Below are 17,255 nucleotides of genomic sequence, written 5' to 3'. Positions count from 1 at the left end.
AAATACGGATAAAATAAATAAAGCGGATAGTCAAAGCATGTCAAACCCTACCGACCGGACGACCCTGCCAGTAGAGACCCCAGTGGGTTCTAACGAAACTGACCAAGCCCACGGGGGGGACCAGGGGGGACATGACATGACTACACCCCCAGACAACGACCACGGGACGGTCCCCGGAGAGCTCCAGGATAAAGAAAGCGCTCCAGGGACAGAACCCGACCCACTACCAGAAGAGAAGCGCGCCCAGGAGACGGACCTCGAGGCGCGCCCAGAGAACAGATCTCCAACGAGCACTGCCAGAAGCCGATCACCTCCGTCGGTGTCTTCCCCCAGCGAAGCGGACAAGATGCTGGCGCAGGCATTCATCGCCACCCTGGCAGCCTCCACCGAACGCGATCGACTTCAAGCGCAACAGACGAGCGAGCGCGAACAAGCTGCAGACCAACAAGAGCGCCTTCACGCGCAACTCCAAGCGCAAGCCCTCAGTGAACGCGAACATTCTGCAACCGAGCGAGAGCGCTTCCAGGCGCAACAAAGGAGTGAAGACGACCGCATAAGACTGGAGACCAGACGCCTTCAGACGGAAGAGAACATTGAAAGAAGCCGCGCCGATGCACAGTGCGCCGCCGCCAATGCACAGCGCGACGCCGCCAATGCCCAACGCGAAGCAGTGCGCAACGCCGCCCATGCCCAGCGCGAAGCAGAGCGCGACCGGCAGCAGGCAAAGATGGTAGAACAATTGATCTCCATGGCGACACCCCCTCTCTCCGCACGGAGCTCCCGGAGATCATCACGACAAGGGTCTAGGACACATTCCCCTACCCGACCAAGCGACCCGGGACCCCGCCAACAGGAGGATCCTGTCCACGTCTCCGAACACCCTCCCCGGCCGGTCCATACGAGACCCAGCAACCGGGAAGAACCGGACCACGCCGAGAGACTGAACAGAAGACTCCAGGACCTAGCAGAGGAAGAGGAAGAGGAAGAGGAGGAATGTCAAGCCGACCAGCAGCAACATACTCTGGACCAGGAGGCCCAGTACAGCCCCGACCAGCAGCAACGTACTCTGGACCAGGAGGCCCAGTACAGCCCAGACGTCAGCCCCGAGTCACTGCGCTACAAACCCCCGACTCAACTCACGGGTGAGTTTGACGCACCGTCAGCACCAAGGAACAGCACCTGGGTACCCGGCCCCTGGTACCCACCAGGTACCAGCCCACGACGACACGTACGGGGAGACTCGCCCAGGAGGCCTCTCCCCCAACGCTCACCGATGTGCCAGCCATCCATGGCATCGTACCTTGGCACACCGACGTTCCCGGACTTCACACACGAGAACAGAGCACAGTACACAGAGCTACGAATGTGCTTAGAGACAATGATGTCCGATGTCCCCGATGAGACGTACAAGTATGCTATCCTACTCAAGCACCTGAAGGTGCCCAGAGCGCATAATATAGCGCTGGCATATTCCAACTCAAGTACCCCATACACCGCGGCTCTAGTAGCCCTCGACCAACGTTATGGACGCATATGGGACTACGTGATACAAGAGATAAGAGACATCGACCGTCTCCCCCCAGCCAGAGACAACAGAGCATTAGACGACCTCTCTATCAAGGTACAGTCCCTGGTAGGGATGCTGGGGTCCCAAAAGGAAAAAGGGATATACGAACTGTACGCTAACTCTAATGTAGAAAGGATATTAGAGAAGCTCCCTCCCGCCCGACAAGAGCGTTTTCGGCGGCAGAGAGACCACCGTGACCCCAACGGCCCAGAGGCATCCCTCCTAGACTTATCTGATTTCCTCGCCAGGGAGGTCAGCAGCCTACGACTGGACACGTTCGTATGGAGTGGACCAAGCCCAAGACCAGGACCTCGGGGATCAAATGATAACCGCCGGTCGGTGACCGTTATGCACCAAGCCGAATCAGTACCGCAGCACAAGAACCACAACACCCCCTCGACGAAAGAGGAGTGGAAGATTGAATGCCAGTACTGTGAAGGGGAACATCGGCTGTATCAATGCGACACTTTCGGGAAGCTGACCACGGACGAGGTGAGTCAGTGGATCAAGGACCACCGCCGCTGCGCGCGCAGCCATATGGCAGCTGAGTGCCGTTTGAAGAAGAAGTGCAGCAGGTGCGGCGGCGCCCACCTGGAGGTCCTGCATGACATCAACAGGCGTCCGCCAGGACAACAAAGTGGGCCCGTCGCGGTAATGTACCAGGCCGAGGCGGTGGCACCAGTACCGAAGATCCACCAGACCGCCCCCTGGTGTACCGACTGCTACAGCAGACACTGGGAGTCACGGTGCTACTCGGACGACCGCGAGTCGGCACCACTCCAGAAGATCCAAAGCAACCGACCAACAGGAGTGCTCCATATAGACCAGCATAGCGGGACCCCCCGAGTGCTCATCAAAGTGGTCAGAGTGCTCCTGAGCTACGAGGACAAGGTCCTGGACACTTACGCCGTCCTGGACGATGGGTCTGAAAAGACTCTCCTCCTCGCTTCCGCCGCAGCCCAGTTGGGCCTGCGGGGTGCCAAAGGTACCATGACCATACGCACCATCAGAAGGGACCAGAAGACCATAAAAGGTGAAAAGGTCTCCTTCAAGATAGCAGCGGTGGACCAGCCCGAGAAGCAGTATAGTATTACCAACGTCTTCACCAGCCACGACATAGGCCTATCACAGTACACCTACCCCATCCCACAGCTGATGGCGAAGTATGTGCACCTACGTCAACTACCTATACCGCTTATCGACGGCGCCACACCGACCCTGCTCATCGGCTCCGACCACGCGGACCTCATTCTCCCAATTGAGGCGGCCCACATCGGACCCAAAGGATGCCCAGTCGCGGTTCAGACCCGACTGGGGTGGACGCTCCAGGGCCCCCTCTACGGACTTGACAGTCAACCCACGTCTACACGCTGCCTACACACAAAGGCGAGCGACACCGGCCACTCCCTCGTACAGCCCGTTGAGAGGCTATTGACATTAAGCAAGAGGCCTGTGAGAGAACCGTGGGCACAAGAGGGAGTTCGGAACTCCACCCCCCTCAGCTGCGCTCCAGACGTAGCTGACCTCGAACCCAGCACCCCAAGCGACTCCTTGATGGGGCGGCCGGAACCGGCCCCTCCTCAGACGGGGTACAGAGCAAACAAGAGAAACAGACGGAGGAGGTGGAGGCACAGCCAAGCACAGATCAAAGCAGTCTCAGGCCTGCTTCCTCCTAACCCCCCTACCATCCCTTCCAGCCCGTCAGAAGCGGGTCAAGGACGGGGACAACTTAAAAGTGGACACAGTCGTCGTGATCATAGACCAGTCACTACCCCGAGCTGCGTGGCCGGCCGGCCGCGTAAGCAAAGTGATCACTGGTGCCGACGGAAAGGTCAGAGCGGCAGAAGTGCTCGTCCAGGGGCGGACATACACCCGACCCGTGGCGAGGCTGATAGAGTTGCCAAGGCTCCCCGACTCTCCTAATGACGACCATGACCCACTGACTTTGTGAATTGCCCTACTCCTCACAACGGACATTGAGTAGTGGACAAGGCGGTTAATCTGTCTCTGCTTATCTAATTAGGTGCGGACTAATTAGGAGGCGGCTGTTACAAAGGGTCAGATTAAACCGAATATATATATTTATTGCTTGAGATCCCATGTATAATATTTGTATATCGTTTGATATCCCTTGTATATTCTTTGTACATATACACGGAATATCCCTTTACCTGGTACAGGACAGACCATAATATTCGTTCTCCTATTGGAAGCGATCCCCTAGGCGCCACGGCCATACCCCCAATGCCGAGTTCAAAGCCACCACCAAGGCTTGTCTCAACATGCCCAGTTTTGCGCAGGAATACGAGACAGAAATGACGTTGGCACTAGATTATTCACCGTACGTATAAATACGTCGCAGGTGGATACAGCAGTAGTCTTGTCTTATCCTAAAACGTTCGTTCAACGTATTGTTCGTTCCTTACTAGTAAAGCCTTCATCACGAGTCAACGACCAAGTGAAGTGAGCAACCTTGCATCTAAATAGAGCACTTATAACCGCGTGCGAATAGGATAGTAAAAGTGTCAGAGCTTAGTGAAATAACGTCAAGTTCGACCTAGTTAAATGTGAAGTACCGTGCACAGGAGAATCTACACCGGTGAATGCAGAGCCCTTTCCGGCTGGATTATATTGATTTGGTACCGTGGTTGCTGGAGCAGAGAACCGTCTACCCCGCTGCTGTGTGGGATTTACCCGTGAGGAGCATCACTCGAGCCCGCCTCTAGGAGGAGGCTGGCTGGCTTTCATCCATGCTGCACGCATACTTGGATTATAGCTGCTGCTTTCGTCTGCCGATCAAGGGAGTAATGTACCGCCTCCCGTAGCTGGAGCTTATTGATTCCCCGTTGATCCAGACTTTTGCATTCGAACATTCCTCCCCCCTGCTGGCTTACAACCGGAGGGAACCCCCTTAGTAGCTCCAGCTGACCTACGAGTGTACCTTATATAATTCTTATGCTACAGGTGGTATTAATTATCCCCTTCGTAATATGCTCATGGACTTACGCTCTTGACCTATTCATGCACATTCTTCGCCTTACAAGCGCAACTCTCAATCTTGATAAGTAATGTAAGATAATCTTCGTGCTCTTCTAATAAATATTCTTATAAACAGTATTTCTTGTGAAGCCGTGTTATTGTGGGGGTGTTCATCACATATACCTGTGTACTGTATGGCCAGTAGTAATGTACATAACGCAGTAGTGGTTTAATGATACCATACTTATTCAATACAGTCAGGGAATTGTACCCCTCAGTTACAGTTAGGGTTAACCTCTTAAGCCCGGAGCCCTATTTTCTGAAAATCCGCCTAAAATACATACCTAAGTAAATGGAATATTGCTCCACTTCTACAAGGTCCATTTGCATATTCTTGGTATCTAGGGACATCTATGGATCTCAGTGAATGTATTCCCAGTGTCAGAAATGTTGTGTCTATTACTAGGCTTGCTTAAATTGTGATGAAACAAAGGAGAATATGAATTATGATTTTTCTTTGCATCTTTGACAGTGAATAACACCATGCTAATTATGACCAGACATGAAAAACTGCCACTGTTCTCGTTCAGTACCTTCTTGAGATCATGTGTACAAAAAAATCTTTAAACAAACATAATTTTTATCTACTTTTTCTCCCCATTTTTCTATTTTTCTCCCGTCCACAATTTTGTATTATTCAATTCTACCCTCCCCTGTCTCGAACGTTGTTAGGCCATGCCTCCCACAAGCCGGCTGCAATGTGGACGAAGCCTTACATCACGTGTCCCCTCCGGTACTCGAGGAGGCAGCCGTCGCATCTTTTCACCTGCACAGCGCGATCTCTCAGCGGCAAGGGTCTGCGTGGGAGGGACACGCCGCCCTCGTCGCTTCCTGATTCTACTGCGCAGGCGCACCAACCGACCTGTAGGAGTCGCTGTCCACAACGTCCGATCCCCACCCACCAGCTTCCCACCCCCTAATACTGCCAATTGTATTAGTATGAACGACCAGCCAAGCTGGTAGCAACGCCGAGAGCTGGGCTCGAACCCAGCATCTCCTGCGTTGGTGGCGAGCGCCTTGCCCACTGCGCCACCTAGCCGCCCATGTGTACAAAAAAATCTAAGGAAATAAATAAAGGCAAGATGAGTAAACAGAAGGTTCTGTAGATACAGTACTGAATTCTCCCATCCGGACCAATGCAATTTGAAATATTATTATAGAATATAGAATAGCAGGCTTATAAATTACCTTGTTATAGCCAATTCGCACATTTATATATATATACATATTACCTCTCAAATGCCCAAGTTCAATTTGGATTTAGTATCACCAGGCGTGCATAAGAACAGATAATGAAATCTACTGTAATGTACAGTAGCTTTTTTATTTTTATCAGGGTGGCAAACAGTCTGGAGTGTCAAACAGTCTGGAGAGATTGATTTATGACGTGATGTAATTTGCGGTCCGCCGATGGACCGCACGGGTGGAAGAGGTCAGTGGTCAAGGTTAGGGGACCTGGGGGTTAGTTATAGTACGACTCTGTGAAATGAAAAAAAATATAATTTATATATATATTTATTTAGAAGGCCTTTTTTTCTTCTTCCCCAGTATCGATGTACAGCCATTATCTGCTTAAAGGGGAATGCCATCCATTTGAATAATTCACATATGTTATTCCTTTGCCAAAAGACAGTTCAGTCAATATTTGTGAACACGCACCACTCTCTCCTAAAGCGAGAGATCAGAGAGAAAACCATCAAATAAAATGGGGCTCTGGCTTTATGAGGCCACAAAATGTTTGTGTGAGCTAAACAAGGTTTATATTCTAGCATTGCTAGGTCTGAACCACAATTAATATTAATAACCCAATTTGGTTGTGTGGTATAATATGTCCTCATGTAAATATGTTCCCCTTACCTGTGCCCCCCCCCCCCTCTCTGTGGAATCACCCCCCTCCCCTGTGTCCCCAAACCTGTACCCCCTCCCCCCCATCTGACCTATCAAATGGGACCACACACCCCCTTTGTTGAACTATAAAGGGCTCCTCCCGACCACAATCAAGGTCGCTTTACCTGGGTCATTTCAGCTGATCACCTGGGGAGAGCCCCTCAGCCATTCTCTCTATGTATTCTATCTGTTTGGTTAATAAACCCTTGTTATTATCCAAGCCTCGGTTGACTGAGCACATTCTTCATCAGGATATCTACAAATATCCCACAATTGGCGTCTACGAACTTGTGACGGACTTTTTGCGTCCTCCCGGCGTGCTGTATCATTTCAACTATACAGAGAAAAGTGAGTATAATAGACTGGTCGACCAAAAATGTATGGAAGGAATTAAAACCTTCCCGCTTTTCTCTGTGCCAGGTGAATATTACAGAATGTTGTCAAATATTGAGATCATGGCTGAGTAAGAATAATGTGCATTAATATATCTGATCTGTATTGAGAATCGTTACCAGGGCGCGCGTGCACCTGGGTCCTTATCAGGCGGTTCTGAAAGGATGGGTTATATGTGCTAGTCCCAAAAGTTTAGGCACAAAGGTTGAAGTGCTATTCCAGGTCGAGTCGGAGCCGACCAAAAGCTAAGGCACACAGTACAGGTTGTTGGATTGCTACCCCTAGTCTAGCTGATGCAGACTAAAAATATAGGCAACAAAAGAAGATACGTGAGCTTATTATGATGTGATATCCTTGAAAACGCTACTCTGTTAAAAACGTTCTGTGATTCCTTTGCAAAGAGGCGGGAAGTAGGACCGAGAAGCTGATGGAATCATAATTAGAAATTACCAGAGTAGCGTCATAATATTCATTGTTTCAACCTCAAACTAAGCTCACAATCTCTTCCATTCCTGAAAACGATGTATTTTGGATTAAATTAACCAATTGATCAATACAGATAGCGGGAAGATGATCACGCGATGTCCTAGTTAGTACATGATTACGCGATGTCCCGGGAGTACGTAAATGTACATTAAACGGGACATCAGTCGCGGAAAGTACATTAAACAGGACGTTAGTCGCGGGTTGAAGGGGCCGAGAGTATGATTAAAAGGTATATATAATCTAATATATCGCTGGTAAATTTCGAAGTCAGGTTCGGTCGTTATGACTTTAATAACGATGTGTAGTTAAATCAAGGGATAAATGCCTTGTCGCAACAGATGTTGGCCGACTAAACGTACAGCGATCCAATACAGTCAGATATACACACACGTTAACTTATATGTATTATTGTTGTTTTGTCTGTTTAAGTCTCGTTTGTATGTGCACAAGTATTATAGGACCCGTCGCGTTGCTTTATTGAGTCAAGAACCGGCTGCGGATAGCGCGACGAGCATTGAGAGACTATTACCGTTATATAGAGAATAACATTGAAGTTCAGGTAATAACATTGAAGTGCAGTTCACGCGACGAACTAGAATAGTAATTTCCGGAACCGGCCCACGGGAGCAACCATTTGGGGAAGTATAGTTTTATCGTTTCAGTTTGTTTACGTTTCACATATGCACAGGCGCGTTCATTCGGTAACAAAACGCTGGTTTAGGAATTCCAGGCTATTGAGAGCTCGTGGAAAAAATACTGTATGAATTGCAAAGCGTTATTTCCGAGGCGAATGAGAACGCACGAACGTCGCATGGAGCGATGACGTCACGCTATGCGCGCCGTGAAGTTATTATTTTATATTAAACTATCCATAAGCGAACGTAAAGTGTAATGTGCCCAAGGCCAAGGGTGCGTGAAATCCACGTGTAGTATATGTTTTATTTGTATATGTATGTGCGCGCTGCTATTGGAAAATGTTGAGTTGCGGTGGCGAGATGCGGGTTGCTGACGACACGTAACGGATCCAACGTCAACACAACAGCTGTCCCCGGTGAGTATGAAAATCATAAATATAGATGCATTGATTGATTGAAAACTTTATTAACAGATTGCAGAATGGGTACAATACAGCACAGCTCAATACACAATTGTTAAGGGGATGCAGACCAGAAAGAGACTTTAGTCTTGTTTACATCAGGGTCCCCCATTTTCAATTTATCAGGACATATTATGACATACATGACATACAGATAGTCAGTACTGCTACATCTGTACATTTATGACATACCAGATTTGCAAATTCAGTACTGGTTGTGATAAAAAAAAGGAGTCAAGAAAAGGGAGTCATTTGACGTAGAAACTGTACATACACAACTATCATCTCAGTTACAGTAAATTACAACTATCTCAGATCACTTGAGTGTTTATGTGCTTTAATTTACACATTATAAGTCACATAAAGCTAATTACAATGTCTGTTTCAGAATTATAATACATCTGTGGGCGTACCGGTCATACTGACCATGGGAGCTAAACAAACACTTCCGGTTCCCAGTATATGGCAGTACAGGAATTGTAGTCCACATAAACAGCGTTAGATTAGACTTTATAAGCTTTCAATGTTGAAAACTTGGAACACAAACAACATAGATTATGTTTAAAAGTAAGATGTTTAGGTTATATTCACTTGAGTTAATGTGTTTATCTAAAGAACCAATGAAAGATAACTAGCCCTTTCCATTGTAAGACATTTTTAAACATGATTCCAAATGTGTGGTTCCACATTCATATGATGCTTGTGTACATATGCGATATGATTGATAAATGATAACACTATCATTACATCCTAGGACGGGATGGATGAGAAATAGCTGATGTTTTGTTAAGCTCATAGACAATCAAGGAGAACCCACTCAGATGGTCTTAGAAAAGAGTGGAAAATTAACATGTGTTTGTATTTACAGACAACCAAGAGATCTGGCTCTGGGTCAAGATGCAGAATGGGTGTAAACACATTGTATCACAAAAGTTGAAACTCCAGTGATTTGCATCTGAACACAGACAAGACATAAAGTGAGACCAGCTACAATCATTTAAATTGAGACCCCAAAGTAATCTACATTTGAACACTCAAACCAGCTGAGGACGATGTGGAGTGAAAGACAATGCAAATAGCCAGTCTGACCACACCTATAGAGACTCAACTTAGTATCTCCACTTAGTATAGTAGGAAGTATCGCTTTAGATGCAGATTTACACTTGGGAGACAAAGCAATGCAAATGCCTACACTCGTGACCACAGACTTGATGAACTCACCTGGCGGTGGATGGCAACAGAGAACCACTTAATTAACATGAATTAGACACCGGTGATGAATTTGCAGTTATGAAAATCTACCTAACTCCCATACTAACAATAACTAACCAGTCGTTTTCATCATCTCTTTTCAAGAGGCACATGAATTAGAGAAGTGCCCGAGATGAAAGATTAATGATGAAAACAACTACTTACAATCCCCTCCTTCTATTCTCTGTTTATAACCAATAACATGCATGACTATTCCTTAGACTATTCTTTTAACAACTAATACATTTCCATGACTGCAAAATATCAACCACAAAATTGAAACACAATTATCTAAATGTACAAGGTATACACGTACATTGATCATTTAGCTGACACTGTATGACAGGACATCAAAAAAGGGCACAACTCTATCAGCTGAGTAACAATGGTCATCAAAGTGTTGAGTGCTACAGTGTAGGTTAGTTTATTAGGACAAATGCATGACAGTAAGGTTAGTTAGGGTTAGATGACAAAACGAATGATTGTTTTTCATGCAAAATTAACTGGCTGTCTAGATTTTATGTTTTTTTCCCCCTATGCCATGATGAGCCACACTGAGATGTGAAGAACGCCAGAGAAGTCATGGCGAGGTAAGTATCCTGAGGCACACCCAACGCATCCTGAGGTAAGATCAACTTCAATTTAACATCACAGACTATTTTATCTAATTCAAGACTTTGGCCATTCATTTACAATTTTATTTAAAAGCCTAATGCTGTAAGATCTAGGTAGATCTAGTTAGATACAAGATCTGATAAGATTGTAGTGAATGTGACCTTCTTGACACAAGGAATCACTGCTAATGCAATTGGCTTGCATTTCCTATTTTCAATTAAGTGATTTTATTTACAATGAATTGAATTAATCCCAAAATGATTTTCCACTTTAGCAGAAAGGCGTTGAATCATTTATGTGAGGAGTTTTCTAAGGCAGTGTTTATCACCCTCAGATCACGAATTGGTGAGAGGACAGGACGAGTGAGACGACGCGTGACCTGAACCACGAACGACGGCAGGACCAGACAGAGAGGAACACAACCCAGCGACCTGAGCGACCCACGACAGCATACTACCACCAGGGACGCCGCCAAGGAGCTGCGGACACAACCAGAACGACGACAGCAACCGTGGGAGAGCCGCCATCCAACCCACGGCCTCCACCCCGGCACTGCAGACCACGGCAGACCAAACCCATCACCTGCAGATGGGAACCAAAGCCCTGACCATCAAGGTGGATTCCCATGACAAGATTGTCATCCGTGTGAGAGAGAGCGTCCTACTGACTAGCCACTACACCGGCGGGCCCTCGTCCTCCATCAAGTGGTACCGCAATGACGAGGAGAGGACAGCGAAACCAGCACAACACATTCAAAAACGCCCGCCCCCTCGCCCCTCTAGTACCGCGAGGAACGGGGGGGACCAACCACCACACAGCACGTTCAAGAACGCCCTGACCACCATGTCTCTAGGCCTGATAGGGGCCAAGCGTGAGCACAGTGGCAGACATGTGATGGTGGTGGAGAACAACATAGGCTGCAGGAAAAGACCACTATAGTTGACTGCTACCGGTGACCCTTGACAAGGTACACAGGGAGCGGACGGTGACCTCCTGTAGGCCCCCTCTGAATGAACGACGACCAGTGAATGTTCCCGACTGCATCGTCAAGAAGAGACATCATCAGAGACCTGTGGAACAAGATACTTCTGAACACACATTGTCCACATTGTTATGTATGTATTGGCCCTGCCACACGACAGACCGAGAACAGATGATCAACACTTCACAGCAACTGTCAGATTCACAAACAAGAACTGTTTCACAGAGTTCATATGTATCTGGAAAATTATTGACTAGGAATATGATGAAATACAATCAGTAAGATTGCATTAACCAATTTTATAATGACAATGAGAAATGATCACAGAGTCACATTGCAAAATGGTATTGTTAAACAGGGCAGAACCAGTTGGATTGTTCCAAGACACCAAGTTTGTTTTGACCATTGATAGTATGCACCACAGAACAATGCATAACGATTATCATAATCACCTTTTATATTAACCACTAGGTTAACGGTTTTCAATTTTATTTTGACACATTAGCCACTAAGGTAATGTCTATTGTATGTATTTATTTAATTTTTATGTGTTACTGTTTGGCCCTGCCACACGACCGACAGAGAACACCTTGTCAACAACGACGCAACATCATTCAGATTAATACCTTCACAAGCAGGGAACTTTTCACACAATTGTATGTATCTGCAAAACGATGAACTAGGGATGTGATGAAAAGAAATCAATGAGAAAGCATTAACAATGGTTAGTAATAATGAGCTAAAATGTATTGCTGAAGGAAGAAGTGACCACATGATCACATTACATCACATTTGAATTACTTAGGTTACAAAATTGTATTGTCAGACAAGAAAGAATCAGTTGTTTTTATTCTCTCATAGAAGAGGACATGTAACGTATGGTGAACCATTGATAGTATATGCACTAGAATTACATACAGAAGCGATGCATAAGACGTTTTATCTCCTCATTTATAGAGAAGAAATGGAGAAAATTGCCTGATTCTAAGTAAAGACCAACAAAACTGAGGCAATCACAGATGAAAGTGACACTCAAACTCAGGTTAAATACAACTGGATCCTAAGTAATTTCATCAAGAATCATCATAAAATGTGCAAATATATAATTATATATATATTTGTGAACAGTTTCCCATAATCAATCATGTTAGTTTTATTAACCACCAGGTTAACGGTTGTTAAAATGTTTTTGTACACATTAGCCTTATGTGTAAATCCTATTCCTAATAATTATGCACACAATTTTGTTTTTCACCCTGTGCACTCTGACCACACAGACAGTGCATGTATTTAATTGGTTTATTACGATGCCTGTATGCACAACGATCACATTAGCTCCCCAGAGTCACGACATGAACGACTGAAGGTATGCCAAGATATTTGCACAGCGATAGCTTCTAATGATTATGTTAATTGTTGTTTGATATCAGAGATGAGGACCACTCATTGATATAGGTATTTTGAGCGATTAATAAAAGAAAAGGGTGACATCTATTCCCACATCTCTGATATCAAAATAACACAGACCGCAGTCCAGTCGATCATGTCATGAATCATGTATATAAATAATACTAGTTTAAATTATTAGGCCAACCAACAGAACACATTGGCCAACATTTTCATTATTTTAATTATTTTCTATTTTTTTCATTATCTGATAACCGATGGATTACATCGGTCCCCACTTTTACCTGTCCCAAACAATCCTGGTATATTATACATTAATCTCACCCACATTATAAGAAAGAAAAGTGAGTATTGTGGTATAATATGTCCTCATGTAAATATGTTCCCCTTACCTGTGCCCCCCCCCCCTCTCTGTGGAATCACCCCCCTCCCCTGTGTCCCCAAACCTGTACCCCCTCCCCCCCATCTGACCTATCAAATGGGACCACACACCCCCTTTGTTGAACTATAAAGGGCTCCTCCCGACCACAATCAAGGTCGCTTTACCTGGGTCATTTCAGCTGATCACCTGGGGAGAGCCCCTCAGCCATTCTCTCTATGTATTCTATCTGTTTGGTTAATAAACCCTTGTTATTATCCAAGCCTCGGTTGACTGAGCACATTCTTCATCAGGATATCTACAAATATCCCACAGTTGTAAGAACTCATTCAGAATTCAGCCGCCCGCCTGATCTCAAACCTACCGAAGTCAGCCCATGTCACCCCACTTCTTAGGGACCTGCACTGGCTCCCCATTGCCGCACGAATCCGCTTCAAGGCCCTCGACCTGGCATATCGTGCGGCGAAGGGAGCGGCTCCCGCCTACCTCCGGTCAATGGTCTCTAACTACACACCCTCAAGACCCCTACGCTCTGCATCCTCCGGCCCCCTCAGACCCACTCCTATCCGAGCTCCGGGAGGGTCATCAAAGAGAAGCCGCATATTCTCAGTCCTTGCCCCACAATGGTGGAATGAACTACCCACCCCAGTTAGGACAGCCGAAACCCGTCCAATCTTTCGCCGTCGACTAAAGACACACTTCTTCAACCAATATCTGAAATTAAAATAATAATACAAATAAATATATATATATCTAACCCTAACTAACCTTACTTTCATGCACTTGTCCTAATATACTAACCTATACTGTAGCACTCAACACTTTAATGAACATTTTATATTCAGCTCATTTGAGTTGTGCCCTTCCTGATGACTTGTCGTACAGAACTTGTAAGTCGCTTTGGATAAAAGCGTTTCAGCTAAATGACAACATGTAAATGTAAGCAATGTAGAGCAATGCTAGAATATAAACCTCATTTGGGTGTAAGAGCTCACACAAAAACATTGTGGCCTCATGTCAGAGCCCCATTCATTGACTATGGAGCCGCCCCAGACTTTACATCCCAGTTTGAAGGGTTCAGAGAGAGGCCTTTCTTTGGTTTCTGTCTTTAGGAGAGAGTGGTGCGTGTTCACAAATACTGACAGAACTGACCTGGGGCACAGGAACATAATAATGTGAATTCTTAAAAGGGGTGGTATTCCCGTATATTTACGGAAAATCACTTGTTAAATAACATTGTTCATTATATTGGACTGGCGGGGTAATGGAGTGTGATACAGTATCAGACTTAAAACTATAATGTTCAACTGGCATTCTGAAATATTTCTAAAATAATTTAATGAGAAATCTAACTTAGTATTATGACTTAAAGGGCACCTCAAGAGCCACCTTAAGCCGTCTCCCTTTAGGAAGCCACTCCCTTACTCAGGTACAACAGGTGTTCATCATTACATTCTCATTCTATAAAGACATCCTGTTGCCTTTTTTAAACTTGCTCTGGGTCTCATCCATTGCCTGGCATGTGTTTTTGGTCAGATACCTCTCCTGGCATAGGGTTCACACCAGTGAGATGACTGCCTCAACCTACTGCTGTTAAGGCTGGCGTAGTGATTGCTGGCTGCAGTCAGGGTTTGACCAGTGGTGCAGTCGTAATATGGGAACTGGTAACACGCCACGCCACGTGCACGCGTGCGCACGGGTACGTGCATGCGCACAGAACAGATTTATACACACACGCACGCGCATATACGCAAGTGCAATCTTTCTATCATACAAGCTCTTCTTGCTCTCTATTTGTGTGAATGTGCGCGTGGAAAGCTGGCGCGCAGCACAGACGCTTGATTCAATATCATCACGAATTCCGAGCCACATTAGTATTCACCTCCACTGCCTGTGTCACACAGAATGAAGGGGGAGATGCATTCAGATAGCCAACACCCAGACACTTAGTCTACCTGCGCTTTTTGTTATGTAAAACGGTGGCCGGGTACTTAGTCACAACGAATGGATACAGCGCATTTTTGTGTGCGCGTACACGCAAGTACACATCCGTGCGCGATCGCGCGTACTTCTGCCTCAGTGATCTGGTAACACGGCGTGTAACCGCGTGTGACCACGACTGCACCACTGGGTTTGACCTACTGGGCCAAGTAAATGCCCCAGAGGGAAGTGTTTCACCTGTGTTACCTGGTTAAAGTGTCAACTGCTGTTTTGCCTTATTGTTTGCCTAGATGGTGTTTTGACCACCCTTTCTGTTTAGCCTTTGCCTATTTTGAGTTTAGTTGGTTTTCTGTATATATACTTATGTTTTATTTCTTTCATACTTGCTCGTACACCTCCCAAACCAACTGCCACCGTAGACGGTAACTAGGTTGTTCATTCTGTTCTTCAGATGGGTCTCTGTGAGGAGTGGGTGAAGGTTGTGCTTCAGACAGGTCTCTGAGTGGGTGAAGGTGCTTCAGACAGGTCTCTGTGAGGAGTGGGTAAAGGTTGTGCTTCGGACAGGTCTCTGTGAGGAGTGGGTGAAGGTTGTGCTTCGGACAGGTCTCTGTGAGGAGTGGGTGAAGGTTGTGCTTCGGACAGGTCTCTGTGAGGAGTGGGTGAAGGTTGTGCTTCGGACAGGTCTCTGTGAGGAGTGGGTGAAGGTTGTGCTTCGGACAGGTCTCTGAGTGGGTGATGGTCGTGCTGTCAGGTTTGTGGTTCAGGTGGCTCCCCTTCTAGTCACTGCATGCTTGTTGTGTGTTGATTATTGTGAAACACTTTGCATGTTGTGATTGCAGTGAGTGAGTGTGATCTGTGTGCTCCATGTGTGTAGTGAAGTATATAGTTCACTTGTGGGCAGTCCCCCTTAGTTTCCCCCTATAGCCTAGTTGCCTTGTTACCCTATTTACCTTTATTTATCCCCGAGGGGAGATTAAGATGTCCTTTACAGCATAAGCAGCGTAACAGCAATTTAAAAACAGCAATTGAAAAACAGTTTATACATAACATACATGTGTTAAAAACGAGATGGACAAGTACACAGGGATAAAAATAGCTAAAATAGGACTAAAAATAGCTAAAAAAGTTGTGAAAAAGAAACAAGTCCAATCATGAATGTGTTGTTGTTAAATAATTAAATTAATTTGTTACAGTCCACAACCCAGCTCCTCCAGTCCGCAGCAGTTAGCCCGTCCTGGCCCTGCTTGGTTGTGGAGCCTGATTGCCACCGGCACAAAGGACTGCCCAAAGCGCTTTGTGGTATGTCGGGGGGGGATGAGTCTGTGGCTAAACGTGGACCACATTGCGGTCAGCTCATCATGGAGGGGGTGGCAGGGGTTCTCAAGGATAGCATGCAGCTTCCTCCTCGTCCTCCCCTCTGCCACCACCTCCAGACCCTATTTATCCACTGTATAAAATGAATTGCCAATTTTAATAACCTGATCTCCTTGTTTTTCCAGCTTGCGGTATATTAACTAAACTGAACATTTGTTTTGACTTGGCGTTTTGAGGTGGTGTAGTCGTGTTTGACTGAGATTGGGGATACTCACATAATACAGTACATATACAGTGACTATACGATAACACAGATCTATATATATATAACTAACTATTACTCTATTGGCTTTAAATGTGTGAAATGTCGTAAAGAACACATTAGGACTTCTTCAGGACTCCAGACATGTGAATTGCCTGTCTTGACTTGAGACCTGACTTGAGACACCTGACTCAGGACTTGAGTGCACTTGGGACTTGCAAAACAATGACTTGGTCCCACTTCTGCAGATATATATATATATATATTGTATGTATTGAGCCGTACTGTATTGTACCCATTCTACAATCTGTTAATACAGTTTTGAATCAATCAATACATTTAATGCTAATGATCCCCCACCCCCTCCAAAATAGAACATTAGTCAGGGACCTCAATCAATGAAGATATACTGTTTTCAGATGTCATTTGACACATAGGTAAATAGGTGATAACTGTGACGTGCAGGCATGCGTTGGTCATGGGACGGGGTTGCACTCCGTGCAGGGTAAGATTTGCGCAAAAACGCGCGCGCGCACACAGGAATGCGCTGCACTCGCCAACTCGCTATAAGTACCCACCTGGGCTACTTTGCATATCAATAGCGCCGGTCGTCAGGTGTGTTAAATACGTTCTCAG

The sequence above is a fragment of the Notolepis coatsorum genome (assembly GCF_963971535.1).
Source record: "Notolepis coatsorum genome assembly, chromosome: 9".
Lineage (NCBI taxonomy): Eukaryota > Metazoa > Chordata > Actinopteri > Aulopiformes > Paralepididae > Notolepis > Notolepis coatsorum.
This window is presented reverse-complemented; position numbering follows the sequence as displayed.